This window comes from Planococcus citri, chromosome 1, assembly GCF_950023065.1.
Source record: "Planococcus citri chromosome 1, ihPlaCitr1.1, whole genome shotgun sequence".
In the NCBI taxonomy this organism is placed as follows: Eukaryota; Metazoa; Arthropoda; class Insecta; order Hemiptera; family Pseudococcidae; genus Planococcus; species Planococcus citri.
The window spans coordinates 30935500-30956167 of record NC_088677.1 but is presented as its reverse complement, the minus strand read 5'-3'; the positions used below and the strand labels follow the sequence as shown (position 1 = coordinate 30956167).

Below are 20668 nucleotides of genomic sequence, written 5' to 3'. Positions count from 1 at the left end.
TAAAAGATAGAGTTTGAGATTTTGCATCGACCTCGGCCATTATACTATCAAAATCCAATACCACTTTAGGGTTCTGCTGAGTGGTCGAAAATTCGCAAATTGTTCATTTTTGAGTGAATTCGTGTTTTGGATTTTTTTTCAAAATATTTCGCATCAATTATATTAAAATACGGGGAAATATAATTTCTGAAGCTAGAGGCATATTTTCAAGCTAATTCTATATACTTATTCTAAGAATATTTTGCAACACAATGGTGCCAATTTTTCGGTCATTATTGCCAATTTCAAAAATAAGAAAAAATTCACAAGTTTTTGGCTATTTTTCTCGATTTATGTCTGCGAAAAATGCACACCACTGTGTTCCAAAACATGTACCCAATTTTAGAAATGAGATCTTTCGATGTCTTTGGCATAATTAATGTGAAATAGTTCGAGAAGAAAAAATTTTCAAAGAACGAATTTGCCCAAAAAGTACGTAAGTGATTTGAAAATTTTCAAATGCTCAGTAGAACTCTAAAATGGGTCCTAGATTTTGATGGCAATGGCCCAAGTGAACGCAGAATCTCAATTTCTCCATTTCTAATGAAAACAAGTTGGGTATTAGGAGCTAGAGCGAAAAATTGCAATTATTTCGTAAATGTCTCTTCTTTGAAGACCTACGTCTCCCTTCCAGGGGCACCTTCAAAGTCAAAATTTTAGTTGAGCAACTTTCAAGTCAAAATGAAAATCTCCAATGAATTTGGTCAAAATTCTGCGACATTTTTTTTCTTTGAAATTTACATTAATTTTTATTTTTTATGTCATTGTACGTATTTAGAGCTGGTCAAATTTCTGGATGATCCAACAAATTTTTGGTGATCCTTACTTCTTAGAATATTTTTGACTTCGCAGTCTGTCCAGTACTTATTGTTCTATGTATCCAATCAATATCAATTATCAATTAGGTAACGTCCAATAGTAATATCGAAAGAAAAGAAAAAAAATTCGAAATGTTTAATCAATTCCGATTCGTCAAACAGACTCGAATCTCGATTCTCGAGTCACAACGATTTAGCATGTTTTAGCACTCGAGTGCTAATTTTTCACGCACAAAAACCGATGAAGTGACGATTGATAATTCGATACCGAAAGCTGTCAGCTATTTGCTGTTTGCAAAGAAGGGTTTCGCTGAAGTATTACTTGTTATCATATTGTAATATTGTACTTATCATTTTTAATTCAATTTATATAATCATGGTGCGTGCTATTTCTTTAGTACATATATAAGTGCATGGTAGCTGATTCATGCATTCCTTAAATTTCTATACAAGGATTAAAATTGATGAATTTGATTTCTTTGAAAAAGCAGCAGCTCGTAATCACGCTAACATGGCAGCAACCGTAATGGCGAATTCCATCAAATGCTGTATCAAAACCTGCGTCAAAATTTACTTTTTTCTGTCCGCAAATACTCGATTTTAAAACTTCAGCTCATTAATCGAATCCAATAGAGAATCAAAATGCAAATTTTCAAACGAAATGAGATATCGGATAAAAATAACCATTAATCAAAAAAAACATCGATTTCATCCAGCCAATGCTTTACCTATACTTTAAAGCCCAATGTGACATCCAATTCAACATAATAACTGTCCACCTATCGTGTTTTTTTTGTTTTTTTTTTCGTTTCGTATTTTCATCCGCATAATTAAACTCTTCCTTTTAATTTATCTCGGCGCTCTCGAGGTACATTTGCGATAATTTTATTTACTCTAGTGACGTCAAACGTGTTAAATTGCTGAAAAAAACTACGCCGAATACCTCCGCCGACCACGTTGATATTCACGTATCTACATGTTCACTGCTACCTACACCACAGTCCGCAAAAATTCGGTAATCAAAACTACCTTGACGAAATAATCAATCTATACCTACCCTAGACCTACTCGTGCAATTCTTCATCCATATCCGCAACTACATGCATTCAATAGTATCAATTTTTTTAGCAGTCAAAACTGATTGATAGGTATGTGTGTAATAAATAACGTGTAAAAATTGTAACGTTTGGTAATTTCCCACTGTACACAGATATAGATAACGTATCGATGATAACGTCTTCATTCCGAGGAAATTTTCGATACAGAATAGCTCGGAAGTATTACTTATCATTGTTAGGTTAATACGTATGTATTTTTGATACATGCGTAAAGAAAATATAGGAAATTACTCTATATACTCATTCTAAACATACGTAGAATGAAACGAAGAGTCATTTTTTCGAACAAATAGAGGTAATGAAAAAATAAATAATGATCAAGTACGAGTACATACGTACATACACTAAAACAGGAAAACGAAAAATTAATGCGAATATAATCAAAGTCCAGATCGATAGAAAGCTCGAGGGAAATTTTTTCAGGAGAATAAATTTTACAAACAGTGATGTAATTGGAATTTTCAGTTCAAATACATATCAATGAGACGAGAAGATCAGATAAATTCATAAAATCCACAGTGTACCTACTTCCTAGACCTACTATGTATCATGTTGGAGGGTGACTGAAGCGGAGGGGAAAGGGGTGAGACTCTTTGAAATTTCATTTTTCAGAGTACCTATAGTGACTCCTTTAACAATAATTACAAATCTCTTTTAATTCAGTATCTGTGCTTCTGAATTTTTCATCCAATTTCAATTCTATTACTTTTAAATACACATTGCCCAATATTCCACTCAATTCACTCCATTCCGCAAGTCCTTAGTCCTTTTACATCGAACAAATCAATTTTCAAAATAACTTTATGTAAAAAACATTAGGTATTAGGTAACTGTTTCAAGTTCTTATCGTCAACATATTCGATAAGCACTTTATAACATTACCCATAATACACCGCATCAAAAAAAAAAGGCAAAAAACCACCAGGCCTTTGTCGAATAAAACTTTCAACGTCACCTTGAATATTTCAAGGAAGTTGACTGAAAAGCTAAACGCGGTGAACTTGAAACGTACAAAAGCGAGTACGATACCGACGCCGAAAAAAAGCTCCATCGATCGCTTCAATTACGACACAGACAATACTCAATATCAAAGCCCACTATTTCCTGTATTGAAAATCAATACCTTTAAACATACCTACAGCGATACGACAAAAGCGACGTGGCGTTTTCCTACGAAAAAAAAGAGAAAACCCTATCGCAAAATGGGAATTTACCAGACCTACTTTTTTCCTCATCTTTGTCAATTCCTATACCTACATCAGAATAAACATATCTCTATATCCGAAATCGTTATCATTCAACTATAGTATAGTGATATCAACAGGCAACTCGTGAGTAAGACAGCTCAGATTGCAACCAGTTCATATTATTTAGTAACCGAACATGTGCTTTTGAAATAGAGCTTTGAATCTGGCCTGTAGGGCACCAGCGCAGCGGCAGGCACATGCAGAAGCCGACAACAACGTGGAGAAAGAGAATCAGGCTCGAGGTTCGGCCAGCGAGCGCTAGCACTTGATGGTTAACGATACGGTACGTAGTGAATAATGACGTTACCTGTGTATACGTTAACAAAACGCAGATAATTATTAACTGGTTGTGTCTGTTTTTCTATTGTTATTTCCTTCGTACACGTCTTGGGAACGAGCTATAAAGTGGAAATTACGCCCACCGAAAAACGCAGTCACATCCGGCATTTCGTATACAGGAAATAGCAACCCATCTGTGTACTAATATGTTCGAGTTATATTTTCCTAACTTTTTTATTTTCCTATACTCGATGTCGTTAGTGTTGTTGGTTTTTTTTTTGATCGTTTATAGTTTGATGAGCAAAAAAAGCTTCAAAGGTGTTTCGGGTAAACGATGAGATGAGATTCCTAGCATTTTGATGTTCGTAACCTTGACTCAAATTATGAACAAGATGAGAGGATTGATGACACTGATGACACCCTTTTCTATCTGTTCAGTTTTGAGTTTCTGATCCAAAATGATGGGTGTGTGGAGGGGAGGGAAAGGAAGATTCGTACGAGAATCAGTTGTCTAGATGCTTGAATGCCAAGACCTACCACTACACCTCTCTTCTCTTCCACAACAGATCTCAAAAACCAGTTCAAGCAGAGCTAGACTGATTGAAACCCAAAAATTAACATTGGAAGGAGGGTCATAATATGTCAAAAATAAAACCTCTCTCTTGAAAAAAAAAAAATAATAAATCGAACATTATTGGTTCAGAATTTTATGCTCTCAACTTGGTTCCTTTCCACTTTTTTGCACAACCTCCATTTTTTTTAAAAGAAAAATACTCGTAGATTTTTGAGGTTTTTAAAATTGTGTCTTCGCAAAAAATTCATTTTTGGGCTCAATCAGGGACCCTGAAAAAAAAATAAGAGGAACAAAATTGTGGAATATTCCTTCAGTACAATGTCACGATTTTTTCGGATGGAGGGAGAGGGCTCTGACTTTGAAAAAATATTGACCATAAAAAATTTGGGTTTGATAATTTTTATTGATCGCGAAAAATTAAATTTTTGGCCAAAACTATGAGTTTTGCGAGTAAAATGAAGTAAAACAAAATTGTACAGAATGGAATTTTTCTTCGGTAGAATGTCATAATTTTTTCAAAAGGCTTCAATTTCAAGTTATTTTGAGCAAAATTTCAAAAAAAATGGCCACATGAGAGTAAAGTTTTTTTTTAGAATTTTCCAAACTTTTTGGCAAGACCAAGGCTCCTACAAAAAACCGAAGAGGATCAAAGTTGTAGAAAATTATATTATAAATTTTTGGAGAGAGCGTTGACTTTGGGATATGTTGAGCAAAAATTTAAAAAAAAAACGGTAACGAGAAATTTGGTTATTAAAACTTTGTTCATGGTCAGAAAAAAAACAAATTTTGGGTAAAACTAAGGTATAGAGAACCAAGTTTTCCTTCAGTCGAGGGTCATAAATTTTCAAGAAAAGGACTTTGACTGTAAGAAATATTTGAGCAAAATTTTTAAAAAATAGGGATGAGTTTGTTTTTTAACATTTTTTATGGCAAAAATCGTATTTTTGAACAAATTCAAGGATCCTATTATGACAAAAATAAAGAGGGACAAAATTGTGGGAAATTACAGTTTTCTTCAGTAGTGTCATATTTTTGTGTGTGTGTGGGGGGGGGGGATCGAGTTTAACATGTTTTAAGAAAACAAAAATTGAAAAACAGTAGTCATAGGGAATTTTGTTTTGAAAATTTGTTCACCGCAAAAACCCGAATTTTTGGGCAAAAATAATGCATGGTCTTACGAAAAAATAAAAAGGAACAAAATTGAAGAGAATAAAGTTTTTCTTCAGGAGAGTCTCATAACTTTTTTTTTTAGATGAAGGTTTAGATTTCAAGATGAGTATTTTGAGCAAAATTTGTTAGAAAAAATGGGATTTAAAAATTTTCATCGCTAAAAATCAAATTTTTGAACAAAACTAAGAGTGCTACCAAAAAAAATGGTAGAGAAACAATATTGTAACGAATACAATTTTTCTTCTGCAAAGTGTCAATTTTTCAATTTTTTGGGGGGGAGGAGGAGGGAGAGGCTTTGAGTTTGAGGTATTTTGAGCGAAATTCAAAAAACTACAGTAGTCACGACTTCATGAGAAATATGGTTTTGAAAATTTTGTCATTGCGAAAAATCGACTAGAAAAAAATGAGGGGAAATGAAATCATTGAGCTCAAAATTTTCCATCAGTACCGATCAATTATGGGTAGGCGAGGCATTGTTTTTTATGTATTTTTAGAAAAAAATGAGAAATTCAATTCGAATTAATTGTCTGGTAAAATTTGATATTTTTCTCGATTTTTTTCATTACCAACAAGAAGACAATTTCAGAGAAAACCCAACCCAAAGGACCTACGAAAAAAAATAAGTAAATAATTGTAGAGTATAAAATTTCCCATCAATAGACTAAGATTCACTTCTCCCCAGAAACTCCGTTTTATAGATATGCCAACTTACAGATCCCTGAAAAAAAAATTCTATCAATAGGTCAATGTAAGAGCAGTTCCTCACCTCACTCAAACCACCTTGTATAGGTCATCTCCAATCTCCCCCTCCGTTCCCACGTTATTTTTATTATAAATTTAAATCAATTTATTCAACTAAACGATTAAAAAAGTAGCAATTTTCGTTCTCAACAATTGAAATTGCATCGTGGTATTTACTCAGTCATACATATAAGTTGACATATACAGATATAGGAGTAAATTTCCTTTTCATTTCCACGAATTAATTCTCGGCATAAAATGTATCCAAGTAAGTACATAAGTACAAAAATATTTAACGAGTTCACAATGTAAGAAACTTCAACGTATTCATATACGACAACGACAACGTGAACACGAATCAACCATATGATCCGGCGTTAAACTTTATTCCTTGGCGAGCGTTTCAATTAAGTCTCAACTGGTTACTTGTTACGTTAGTAAAACGATAGAATGATGAAGAAGGAACGAGTATTATAAACGTAAAAAAAAAAAAGAGTGGAAACGTGCTCGTATAGAGAATAAAAATAAAAACAGGAAGCATTTAATCTAATCTTAGCCGTACGTACGTGTAATTACAGGCCAGACTCGGCTAATTCTTTCGCCGCCGCCATCGTAGGTATGTACCACACGATGATATTTTGTTATTGGGCTTCTCCTCGTCCTCTCCCATTAAACAAAAAAAAAAGACAACGTGAACGCAAATCGCTCATCTTCACGTTTATGGAAAATTTCCCCCTTTTTGAAGACGATTAGCTTAAATGACCGTCACATCGAGTAGGCATAGGCAATGGATAAAATCTATTCGAGTTCACTGAATGTTTGAGATATGTACCTATTCGTCCAGATCAGGACACCATGTTTTGCCTCGTGTCAAAGTCCAAGCTTTCAATAATATTTTGTTATTGGGCTTTTCCTCGTCCTCTCCCATTAAACAAAAAGACAACGTGAACGCAAATCGCTCATCCGGTCATCCTCACGTTTATGGAAAATTTTCCTCGTTTTTGAAGACGATTAGCTTAAATGACCGTTATACATCGAGAAGGCAGACAAAATCTATTCGAGTTCACTGAGTGTTTGAGATATGTATATGTACCTATTTGTCCAAATCAGGAAGCCATGTTTTGCCTCGTGACAAAGTCCAAGTTTTCAATAGTTACTATACAGTTGGTAGAGTACCTACTGAAAAACCTAATCAATCGAATTATTTTTCATAAGATATTTATTCCTGTAAACGTGTACCTACATGGCGTAAATAAATATTCAATTTGGAATGGATGAGTGGAGATGATCAACCAAAAATACCAAAACAGGAAGTAGAGAAGACAATGTGTGGTAAAAAGAAGGGGGCCTGGGGAGGTATCATCCCTCATGTAAAACTTTCCATTTCCAGTCAGAACTAATATAGATCAATTTTTTCCAAGGAATTTACCTATACTATTGAGATATTTCGAGAGAATTTTAGAAACAGAAAGATTGAACAATTTTTTTCCATCCAAAAAAATCTCCATTTTTTTCCTCGATAGCCCAACCTTTCTGGTACCTACACTGAAAATCGAGGCTATAAAATGCAATTACATAGAACTCGGATTAACTCTTTTTAACCAGCCATTACACGAGTAAAAAAAACGTTTCATCGTGTTGACAATCGAGCAGAGAATATCAATTGCAGAACGTTTAACGGAAACGTGAGCTATTTAGAAATCTTCCGCGAGTCTACGTCTGTGCAGACGACGAATTTGCGTTGCAATCTACATAGACAAACGAAGGGGGAAAAAATGGTCTACTTATAGACCCACGCGAATGTAATTTATTTTCAAATACGCTAGTATACCGGAAATGACTTGGAAAAAAGTAATTAAAGTTGAACATTACAAATTGCTAGACAGATTGGTAATGGAAATGCAACTCACCTACGTAGCATTTTATCTACTTAAGAGTGATATTGTCTCACATGCAAAGTATTTAATCGATAGACAACGCGGGTTTCGCAAAATCGACCAGAAGCAGGAGGCAAGCAGCTATTTATTTGATCAAAATAGCAAATATTGGCAACACATTTCTGGTAGGAAAATCCAAGTTTTCAGTAGTAATTTTCACCTATTCGACCTTTGAATTATTTTCACTCCGTTTGACCATGAACTTGAACACCCTTTCTTCTCGAATTTCACTCCGCAATAATAATATCAAAAATTTATTAATTTCTTTTCTCAAAAAATTAAAAAGATCCGCACTTTTCAACATAATATTCGAACCAATGTCAAATGTCACCCTATTGAAAACCAATTAAAAACCAATCATCGTGAAACACAATCATCGACAGCATCCAAATAACCTACGAAGCAATAAAATAAAACACACATTGCTTGGCGAATTCATGAACATCGAGAGGCATCTGGTGGTGCTGGTCGATCGCGTGTAATTATAATCGATTAAATTTTCAACATTTTTTTCTTCGCTCTCTCAACACCTACACACGTTTGCGAATACACGAAGGAAAAAAAATTCATCGCCGAAAATACGCACGTACACGTTACATGGTCGCATCAGCATCAATAAGGAAATGTAATTAACGTTTTGTCGCAGCGGAATTTTATTATTCCAAGTTAGCGAGTTGTACTCGTCGTTTGCGAAATTATATGTACCAGTACTATTTGCCTGCCGAATCGCTCTAATTGCATTGTCACTTTTAATTTGCCTTTGCCTGCGTGTTTAAATTTACGATGTTGTCTTTTAGTACATCGAAAATGACCATCGTGAATGTACCTTTTACTTTTTTTCTCCCTCCCTCTCTTTCTCGCTCTTTATTTTGAAAAACTAACACGAAAATTATCGATCGAGAATTACCTACAATTTCGACTCACACAACCATAGGGAATTCATCTGGATGAAAATTATTGGAATTAGTGCGATAAAACGAGCCAGCCATATTTGTAAACACGTACAACGGTACCGACTCGGACTATTGTAGCGTAAATGAGCCAAATAACGCGTAACAATTCTCCTCTATAAGCCATCGAAATTCTACTACAACGATGAAAAAAATTCGACCAAGGTACCAATAGTACCTGTTCCATATTTCGAGCTCGAATGGTCGCCGATTAAAAACGGAAACAAGGTACGAATTTTTTCCAACCGTCGATTGTTTAGAAGCGTGCAGCCGTGCACCCGGCCACATTCATCAATTTGTCACGTGTTTATAGGAGGTAAACGTTGTGAAGATAGCAAAGATGAAGCACACGTATCTCTCACTCTGTCTCTAGGCTTTTTCCACGATTCGAGGAAATTCGAGGTAGATATACTTGAAAGGAGTGTAGGAGTGATCGATGCTATCGCCTGGTTTCTCTCTATGTGTGCTTCTGCCTATTCATTTGTATCTTTCGTTTTCACTTTTTGTTTTAGCTCAAAATAGATATATTACTCGATACGATAGAATGGAATTAAAAGTTGTGATATGAGAAGTGAAGGGGGGGGGGGATTTCCAATTTTGACAAGAAAATTATGCTTTTCACGAATATCGAACAGAATTGCATCCCAGCAAAAATAATAAAAGCCATGATTTAGAAGCTAAAAATAACCAGAAATTTGACAGTTTTTTTGCATACCATTTCAAAAGTCAAATTTTCTCCTAATTTTGCTCGAATTAACCCAGAACTATTTTTTCCCCACAGAATTAAATTGCATAAATTGTAATGAAAATTTGGTTCATGGAAGAATTCGTAAAAGCCTCAGTTTCATTTCATTACTTCTTCAATCTTTTTTTTTTTTTATTAAAAATTTTTTACAATTTTTAAAAAAAAATATAAAACTTGAAAAAAAGTTTAATTAACTTTTTTCTTAAATCGATCAAGTTTCATTTTTAAAAATCCTTCCAGGAAATTGTTCACTTACTCAATAGGTATGCTTCAACATCTACCCAAGTCTACAACTTGTTATCACAGTACATTCTTCATAAACCATCATCTTACCTGAAAAACATGAAAAAAAAACAACAATTAAAATCACAAATCACAATTCGCCACAAATAATTAAAACATATTTCCTATTTTTAGAAACCGTAATCTCCGCACACGAGTTGAATAGTTCCTAGAATCTCTGAACCCACAACCCACAAATAAATTCAAATTTTTTCTTCACTGATTCACGTACACGATTATCGTCCCTCATCCCCTCAGTTGTGATTTTATTGACAAAACGTTTCAAAAAACAATCAACTTCGGTACAATTTTATTCGGTAATCTCAAACCAGCGATCATACCTTTCCACCTGCAGGTACTCGGATAACAATTTTAACTTTACATAGGTTCTCAAAGAGGGCACAATAAAGAGAATTGATTCTTTCTTGCACGCGTTCGCGTTTAATGAAAAATCGCTTTCAATAATTCGAAGATGAAAGTAGGTGAACTGTAAATTTAAATAGAATGTCGCAACGAAATTGCGACGATAGGCGGCCAAGGAGATCGAAGGATGAATGGTTGTAAAATTGAAGCAGCAGCAACAGATGAAGAAGTTACGATTACGCTACAGAGGTCGATGTCGATAGTAAGAGTGGGATTGTGTAGTTATGGTTAACATTTTGAAGAAAGGATCGTCATCGTTGCTGCTCTGCCTGCCCTGCCCTGCCATGGGCCATGCTACGTACACCGTCGGTTCGTCTCGCGTCACCATATACTAAACCGTGGAAAAATTACAAGAAGATGGGAAAATGGAAAGCGAGTACAATGAGTCAGTGGTATGAAAAAAAGTATACGATAGCTTCCTTTTTTTCTTTTGGCAGGTTTGAACGAATGGTTTGTTTATTTAGGTGAATTATAATGTTGATGATGTTTGTGTGTACGGTGAAGAAGTTTCTCCAGCTTACAAAAAACCAGCACATGAATTCAACTATATCCCTTGAAGAGGAATTCAATTATACCCCTAGATCATCTGAGAGCATTTTTGGAAGTTTAGTTGACATTTGGCTGGATATATTTTAAAACGTACCGTACTTATTCGATTCCCAGAGTTCAAATTTTTTTTAGCTTCAAAAATTTGAAGGAAAAAAATTTCTTGCCAGTAACAGGGAATAATTAAACGTGCCAATTATCGGAGATAAACTAATCTTTAAATTAATTCTACTCAAAAACAAAAATTTTTCAGAAAAGGCCATCAATTTTGAAGATTTTTCAACTCTGAATTGTATTGTCCTCAACGATTGAAATTTTGACAATTAAAATAGTATTACCTATTGATAAAAAAAAAATGATGAAATTAGTATGCAATTAGGTAAATAAAGATAGAAATACCCCATGAAAGATTTTCTCGAAATGTGAATAAAATTGTCCCAAAAATGGAAAAAAGTACTTGAAAATTACTCTTATACGTTGATAAAATTGCATAATTTCATTTCTGAAAAATGACCAAAAATGCATAAAATATCCTAAAATTGCGATAAATGCAAAAAATTTAGGTATTAAAAGGGCATGTAAAAATTTATAAAATATTAAAGACATTTTGTTGAAATATCACAAAAATTGCTCAAGTCAAAATAACATGAAAATTTTCATATCTACTTAAATGTAAAAATAAAATTGGAAAATTCATCAAAAAAATTTCAAAAATTTGAAAAAGAAATTCATAAAATTGTAATCGAATGCTGCGCAGAAATGAGAGAAATTGCCATTAATGTGAAAAAAGGGATTAAAGTGACCAAAAAATTTGAAAAATGTAATTCAAATTTGGGATAAAATTGTAAAAATAGCTAAAATTACACTATCACTCCTAATAAACAACAGAATCCTTCGAACAACCAATACCCTAAGAATACTCCAACAGACGATACCAAAAAAAAAAAAAAAAAATACTCCAAATTCGTCTCAATTACATAATCCTACACGTCACCTACTTTATCTATCCAGCCAACGTTTTAATATTTTCCAGTCATTATCGCTGCAGCCATCCACGTAACACAGAAATAGCGATATTTCGGGACACAGAAACAACAGAAGAAAAAAAACACCCCGCTCCTCCGTCTCAGCCACAATCTCATAGTGCTACTTTAACACCCACTGATTCGCGATCGCGAATCGCGAGCGGTGAGCAGAAAAGCCGGTATCGAGGCGTAAGGCATAAGGCGATATCGGCGTGTTTTTTCTACATAAGTAGTTTTCCACTCTGATTCCTGTTTTTCACAATAGATTCTCTTTTTAACAAGCCTACTTATCTAGATATCGAGCTAAATTGGCGGTAATTCGCGCGCTCTGCTCTATAGGTAAGTACACATTGTTTACGCGTAGGTTACATTACTATACGCCGCTTCCACCTTCCACCTTCCACTCGGCAATATCGTCTATTCAGCCCCTTTAGCTTGCCGACTAGACGCTTTCCTACTCGTTAAATACGCCGATTCGTAAAATTAGACGTGCATATTTACTGTGTATAACCGATTCACCATCGCGTACTCACTCGTATATTTTGCTATGTTTTATAGTACGAGTATGTACGATGTACCGACGACGACGACGATGATTTACTATAGTTACTATAATCATGTAGTACTTATTATTATAACGCTTACGTTTGTAGAAACTGAGAGCTTCAGTAATGCCATAGTTACGCGATGCACCATGCACACCGTATCTGTCTAATGTCTATGTACATTTATAGTATACGAGTATTTACCTAAGCTAACATTATAAAGAGCGAGAGTGATGAGAGTAAGAGTTCATCCAGGTATTTTAAACACGCTAATATGATCCAATTACTCGACGATATCCGTTTGAAAAGTAATTAAAATGTAACGATGAGTCAGAAAAGGAACACACGTATTCAGACTCTTATCTTATACCTACCTAAAAAATAATGGTAACTTTGGCCCTCGCTCATTTGTAAAATTATTAATTAAATTTGATAATTAATTATGAGAATTTTGTTTTTCAAATTTCTGCGAAACTTTTTCAACGTGGTTTTTACTGTAGGCATTTACAATATTCGAAAGAACTCGAGACTCCAAAAATCAATTCTGAAAATGGGAGCAACAACCGCGGTAAATAGCAAATAAATATTTCAATAATCAATTCGATACATTTTTCCATTCCTCTGCATTTAATTTTTTCTGTTTTAATTTATTTTTTTTTCAATATTAGAAAATGCTTCTGATTTTTTGGCATTTTCTGTTTTTCATTTCAAGCATACGTACCATATATTAAATTTAATTACTTTGATAATTTTTTATTCTTTTTAGTAGACTATTGTTTGTATTGTTTTTTCGAGTGTTTCAGGTAGTGGTTTTTTTTTCAAAATCAATTTCACCCTCATTCTTTAATACTTACTTACTAGAAATCTTCTGATTTTTGGGCAGTCAATCAAAAATTAAGAACGACTTAATTAAAATGCAAATAACTGAAGAAGACTCTGCGGTGATGTCTTTTTCAACTACAAGAGTATCAAAACAAAAGGATACTTGAATCCATAAAGTCTCCAAGAGAGCAAACACCTAGGCGAAATATGAAACTACACAGAAATAGAAACAACCAGCTCAATTTTTCCAATTAAATCTCGCCTTAAATTGGGGGTTTTTGACTTTTACATAAAATGGCCACTGATCTCATCTGTTATGTAGGTATGTTGTATTTAAAAGGTTTGAATTAAAATTGTTTGATTACTGTACTTTAGCAAACTTTGCTTAATAATCCACCTGATGAAGTTACTTATCATTAGTTTAATATACTTATGGGTATGTATTATTGAAATGTCTCACTCACACAGTCCAGATTTCCTACATTTAACCTAATGTTAAAATTCATCCTTCAATGAAATCAAGACTTGGTACATTGTTATTGAAACATCAGTCCATTTCTTCATTGAATAGCAAGTTTTGTATACGTTTTCATTGAATTTTATATGTGATATTTTTCCACCAAGTGATTTTACCAAAGAAGAATTTAATGTAGTGATGCTGATATATCGATATCTTAAACAATATAATACATATATATAAGTATATATCAATATGAGAATTGAGATCCAATAAGTATTGAAATATTGGTATGGAAAATCAATATCAACTATATTATAGGTACCTAACAATAATAAAATATCCATCAATAGAAAATGTATGAAAACAACCTATATGGGTAAGTAAGTAATCATCTTAAATCTGTTTTTTAACTTCATATCAAAGCTGAAGTGCTCTATTTTCTTAATCAAAAATTATTTTTGCCCATTAAACAAAAACTCCTTCTCAAAATTGCATTTTAAAAACTCGTTTTTTCCATACTATTTCCTAGTGGGCAGGTGCTACAGTTGTCTCGTCAAATCCCTATCTATAAGTATGCTTAATGAAAAAAACTTTCTGACATAATACTAATTTTTTCATAGTTGTTAGTTCAAAATAAAATGTAAATGACAAGGTATAAAAATGAGAAAAGTAGGTACTTTTTAGGAAATTTTGAAGATATTGATACTCATTCATATTGACGATTCAATATCCCTTGAAAAAATATTGTGATATATGTTGATATAAAATTGTTTAAATCAACATCACTAAGGAATAGATGTCCCTGGATGAAAACATGGCACATTGGAGGCCTATTATTGACAAAGGCAGTTGCAAGGAAGTCTTAAATTCTGAAAATGAAGACCTCTCAGGATCTAATGAAGAATACGATCCCAAAATTACTGCTCCAGTTCTCTAAAGAACTGTAAGGGGTAAAGGGAATGAAGGAGATTTTAATAGTTACCATAAATTTGAAAATTCAAGACGTATAAATTTAGCAAAGAGTAACATGAACCAAAGTTTCATCACAAAATATTTATGCAACTGCAGCAAGTAAAATACTGTACTTACAATATAACTAGCAATATGATTCACAAATACTGTACCTATTCTAATTACTTATGCACTTTTTTGAAAGCAGATAGTTAGTCATAATTATTAAAAAATATAAATTTTAATGTGAAATTTAATTTTTTCAGTTCCTTTGTCTTTTGACAATATAGTGCATGACAACAAATAAACAAATAATAGAATAGTGCTGTGATCCTATAAGGACCCAACATTGCCCATTTCTGTAGATTATAATTACACCTTTTTTTTCATTTTACATCAATAATTAAAGTAAGATAAATTTAACAAGCAACTAATACAGCATCTTGTTAAATTAGTAATTCAATATGAAATCGATAACGCTTTCAACAAAAACGAGCATCTATCTGCTGTGGCATGTCAGGCCTAAAGACACGTGAAAGTAAAATTTGAAACTTTTCACGAAAAGCTTCAAGTATCAAATCACTTGTTCTGCCAAGCACTTTGTAGGGTGAGAAGTGAAAAGGGATGATTTCACGCGCCTCAACGAGAAATTATTGACAGATGTGCCTGGTTGTTGCAGATGAGTAGGTGTTGAATATTTTTTGAATAATTATATGTATTTAATTACTTATACTTATATTTGATAAATTTAAAGATGGATGACAATTTTTGTTTTACACAAGTAGGTAGGTATAGGTACCTAATGAAACCATGGCGAAGAAACGAAAAAATCGAGATGGAGATAAAAGTGAAAACACGGAACTGTAAGTAATTATTAAACTTCAGTGTAATCTACATAAATACAAATGCAAACGTCGAGAACGAAATTAGAAAATAAAGAAAATTATCAAGACGCTTAACTTACAAAGGTGACCTTTGAAATAAAACATTTACATTATATTTACTTTGTTCTCATTCTGACCATCGGCTGGCCTGCTTAATCGCTTCATTTCACTCCTAGAATATACCTAATCTATATTAAATAAGGAAATCATCTCATCATCTCGTATCTTTAATGGAGTTTATTTTTATTAACATATTTTTGTTTGCCCTGCATTCTGATTTTTTTCCTACTATACATACTTAAAATGAAACTGTACCAGGAAAAAATTGGTTTTGGACTTTGTTTATAGGACATGGAAGTTTTGTGGTCGTTTGTGGCACATGCATATTGCATACTTTTATGTACTTGCCTATCACCTATACAGGCCGAAAAACAATGCTGTATTGTAATAAATAGGTATTTTTCATTTTCGAGCAAGCCGAACTGTCACCATATTTACAATAGCAGTTCTAATTTGTGGATGTGTTCTTCCTCCCGGAATTTAAATAAATATATTTCCTATGTAGTGTAATACCTAACTTGTTTTGTTCCTGATTTGGTTTCCTAGTACAAGGGTTTTACTTATGTCAAAATAAATGATAAGAGACAAAATGAGGTTTGAATAAGTTTCCAGGAATGACTCAGTTGTGTTTTTGTGTACTTTGGGCGATAAAGATTACTCAAGTTACTCATATTCGACTTTCGAAAGACACCTGTACAGAAAATGCAGAAATACTTGAATAGGACTACAAAGAAATCCAGAAGGCAGGAAGGATTAAAGTTTCAGAAAAAATACACTATCTAGTATACTGTATGTTTCATTCAACTACAGATCAGACTAAGATTATTTCTATCGTTTGTGGGTAGGCAGAAAGGGCTTTCAAAGTTAATTGTTATGTTGTTTAGTGTTAAGGTTGTATAATTGTGTAGGTAAGAAACCCCCAGGTAACATGTACCCCCATATTGAATAATAAACTTGCCCTATCCGCGAGTTATTGGAAGTAGGGTCTCCACGAACAAAAAAACTCCCTAAAAACTAAACCTTTTTTTTACTTCCCGCAATAAATTATTCAAACAATAATTTTTTACTAAAAAATGGTGGACAAAGTTTTTGCGTTTTGAGCCAAGTGAATACTGAACTTGACTTTCAAGTTTCAACACAGCAAAATTCTCTAAAAATCTGACCTTGATTTCACATTTTGATCAGAAAAAGTAGATAGGTATAATTTTGAGGGAAAAATGAATCCTTCAATCAACCAATGCCTCTCTCATAATTAATCTAAATTCAAATAGGTACTTTTCATAAATTCGCAAGATGTACATCATTGGTAAGTTTTTCCAATGCTAGAGCATTCATCCAGAATGGGAAGAAGGGTTCTAAAAATTGATCAACGTTGAACAGAACCCAAAATATACAAAATCATTGATCCGTACCCATTCAAAAACTTGCCACAAGATAATTTACAAGAACCAATATAAAAATGACCGAAGTACTACCACACGCTGTTTTTCCACTCTACACAGTACGACTTGACCGATAAAAAAATATGCTATCAGTTACCCATTTTGTGGAACAGGTATAAGTGTAATTTTCAAACTAATGCTATCGTATTTTGAAAAGAAATGACTCACGTTTGATATTTCGCTGTCGAACAAGTGAAAAAACCAATAATTTGGTACCTTTTCCGTTACACGAGATCTTTCCACATTTTCCCACCAAAAAACCAGCGCATTTTAAATGATTGTCTAATCTATAAACAAGAGTCATTTTTATAGGTAGGTAATCTATCCTTACAATAGTCAAAGTGTTTGACGTTGTGTTTTGTATACTTATACGAATAATACACTGCAAAGTGTATTCAAATAAGGAAATTTATAGCGGAACTGAAACCTATTGGGGTACTTTTTTTTTTTGCGACGACAGAGACATTTTCACATAAAAGACACAAGGACGGTGAACGACCTATCTTGCGTCATGTCCGAAGACAGTTATCTTTAATGTGTATGTGGTTTACAAAAACAGACTTCTTTGTACGTGCAGGTTCTCATCATTTATTATACATTCGAACAATCTATACGACATTTTCGGCTCAGCTGTGGCTGAAATTTGTCGCGTTCGGTAACATTACAGAGAAAACCTTGGTATAGGTATTTTTGTCAGCCAAGTTTACTGACCCAATAATAGCGGATTGTGGTGAAATTTCTGAAAGCGTCTTTCTGTTCCTGCACCACATGCAAATAAAATGCAAAATAGGAAGCGGAATTGCAAAAGAAAACCAACAATATTGGCAACGTGAACTTGATTTAAAAAGAACACGAGAAAAAAAACCACAACAAAACAGGAAGAAAACAGAAAAGAGAAGACAATGAAAGAAAAAAATACACAAAACGATCCGTACCGTCCAGTCTCCGATACATGATGTATTGTTGTATACTCTGCGACAGTAAGAGAGGACAGATTGCAATTGTGTTGCTGAAAAGATCGACTGCTATTCATATAGTTAGAAGAAATTTATGTTAGCAAAAAAATAACCGAAGAAGGAGAGAAAAAAAAGAGAAAAGTCGACAGTCGAGACATACGCCAAGTACATACTATAGATTTGCATTTAATCGTAGTGCGATTTTTTTTCTTCACAGTTTAGCTGTTGTCAGCTATAGCCTATATGCTGAGTAAAATGAGTAAATGACACGTTCGAGTTCTTTTCTGCATTTGGATTTTGAAACGAGGCGAATTTTAAATATCTAGAGCTACGTGTATAGGTATAGGTACATATCGAGTTCAATCACATGTGTAAGATGATTTATGTTATTGGCGAAATACATGTTAAAAAAATTCATCTAATGACCTTGTACTGTAATATCGACCTGCTGTTGATGTACTTTTACCCCTTATGCTATGTCAAACTGGTTCTCTATACTCGCTATACCCTCCTTTTGGCTATTTACCGAGTTTTTTTCCCTCTCACTTGGTGTACCACCGGTGTGTACCAATTAGCGTACTGTTTTACCCAAATTATCAACGTCGTCGTCGTATCCATTACGATGGGATTTTAATTTACTAACTTCTATCTCTGGGCTATTCGAATTGGAAAGACGGAGAGGTACGATCTATAAAAATCGAAACTTGAAATAAACCTGCATGATGCCGGTATTATAGAGTAAATACACGTTTTTTTTTTCCTAACCGTATTAAGGATGTTGATGATGTTGTTTGTCTATAGTACACGTAGAGTTGTCGTATATATCTATCTAATAAATGCTATGTGGTGGTTCATTTATTTATGTACGATACATAGTCATACTCATACGCACGTATTAAAAGGTACAGCTAACTCGAGATGCCTATAATACCTATACATATTCGAGCCAGCAACGGTAGTAGTGCTCCTTGACATAACATCCCATCTGCACTTTCCCTCTAAATGTATAAAGTGTTGTCGAAGGAATGAAAAAATTATTAGAAGTTTGCGTCCTATATAAACCACTTTTGTTTTTTTTTCTTCAATTTTTTTTAATACCGGTTTGTAGACGTTTACGAGTGTTTAAGTTGAGTAAGGTGTTTGGGAGATTCGTTCGAGTTCCGATCCGATGCAGTTTTCAGACCGATTTCTTGACAGAAAGTCACCCTATTTTATCGTATTGGAATACGAAGAAAAAAGGGGGAGGGGAAGAGTGCATCAAAATAGACCCATATTTAAAAAAAATTTTTGGCTCAATCAAAATTGATTTTTTCTTAAGAAGTAAAACTACGAATTCTTCAGAATGAACTTCAAGAATGCTATTTTTTCTGTCAATTTTTTAAATAATTTTTTTCTCAATTTTTCAGGTTTAAATTTTATTTGAATAACTTTTACTTTATTTCAACAATTTTTTTTTTAAATTTAGAATAATTTTTAGGCCATCATCGGTCTGATTTACTATATATGTAATTCGACAAGATCTATCCTCAATTGATTTTTTTGTATACGTTCCAATATCACTGCCATTTTTTCGTACACTTTATGTACAAATATCTACGTAATTTAATGAAAAATATATAGATCAAATAACTTATATCTGTTGAAGCGTATAGAAAACTTATATAATCTACACTATTTGGACCGGTAAGCCAATCCAATAAGCATGTTTTGTTTTAATTTGGATGGCGTGTTTACGTCGGCACATTGTACTATTAAATCGGTATTGTCTGCCTACAGAGCCTATTTTCTACATTCAGGGAACAAAATCATTCGTTCGTAATCTTACTATAGTAATGATATAATGAGATTCGGTGTATTGATTTTTTTTTTGCAAATCTGCGAGATTTTTTTTCCTTCTTTGGCACAGTACAATGTTGTAGATAATGCGCGAATTTTTTATGTTATAAAATCACTACGAGTACGAATAGCTATCGCGACGAAGAGTGAACACTGAACAGTGGTTACTAATTGTGATTTTTCATCCGAATGAGCAGAATGAATTAATCCCAAGAACAGGATACGTCGACACGTTGTATTGATTCTGTTCTGTACTTACTGCCTGTGCAGGTGTTTACGTCTACCTACCTGTATGTCTCTGTTTTGCATTCGAGTCTCGTGTACGTTATGTAATTTTTTTTTCAGTGATCGCAGTTCGCGAGTTAAACCGATGAATTTTTAATTCGTTTGTTGGAAGCGATTATGCGGTAAATTATGTAGGATTAATTGCTATTTGTTCCTAATTCCGAATGTACTACCTTGTTGCTTTCTCATCAATTCCCTGTACCCTTCTTTGAGTTGAACCGCGTCAAAAATATTTTTTAATATCTCAAGCACCTGCAGGCTCTACGCACTTTTGGATTACGTATTTTTGGAGTAAAATCAGTCATGTCATGAGATTTCTTCGCACGATGATGGAAGATATATAAGGAAGGACAAATTGAAGTGATTCGTGTTATTTCGAGGAAGAAAAAACATTCTTTTCTAATTACATTATTTTTTTTCTCAATTTTCAATTTTTTTCCACTTTTTTAAGACATTTTTAAATATTTTTCATAGCAGATATCACTTTACGGTAAAATGATTTACCACTGTGGAAAAAGGCCTCTTCGTTCAAG

The 20668-nt window shown here is 33.5% G+C and overlaps 1 protein-coding gene across 5 annotated transcripts in view; it reads right to left on the bottom strand.

The window, feature by feature from the left end:
* Eip74EF (Ecdysone-induced protein E74) overlaps positions 1 to 20668 on the bottom strand; it is a 308952-nt gene that overhangs the window by 65607 nt on the left and 222677 nt on the right. The window lies entirely within an intron of this gene.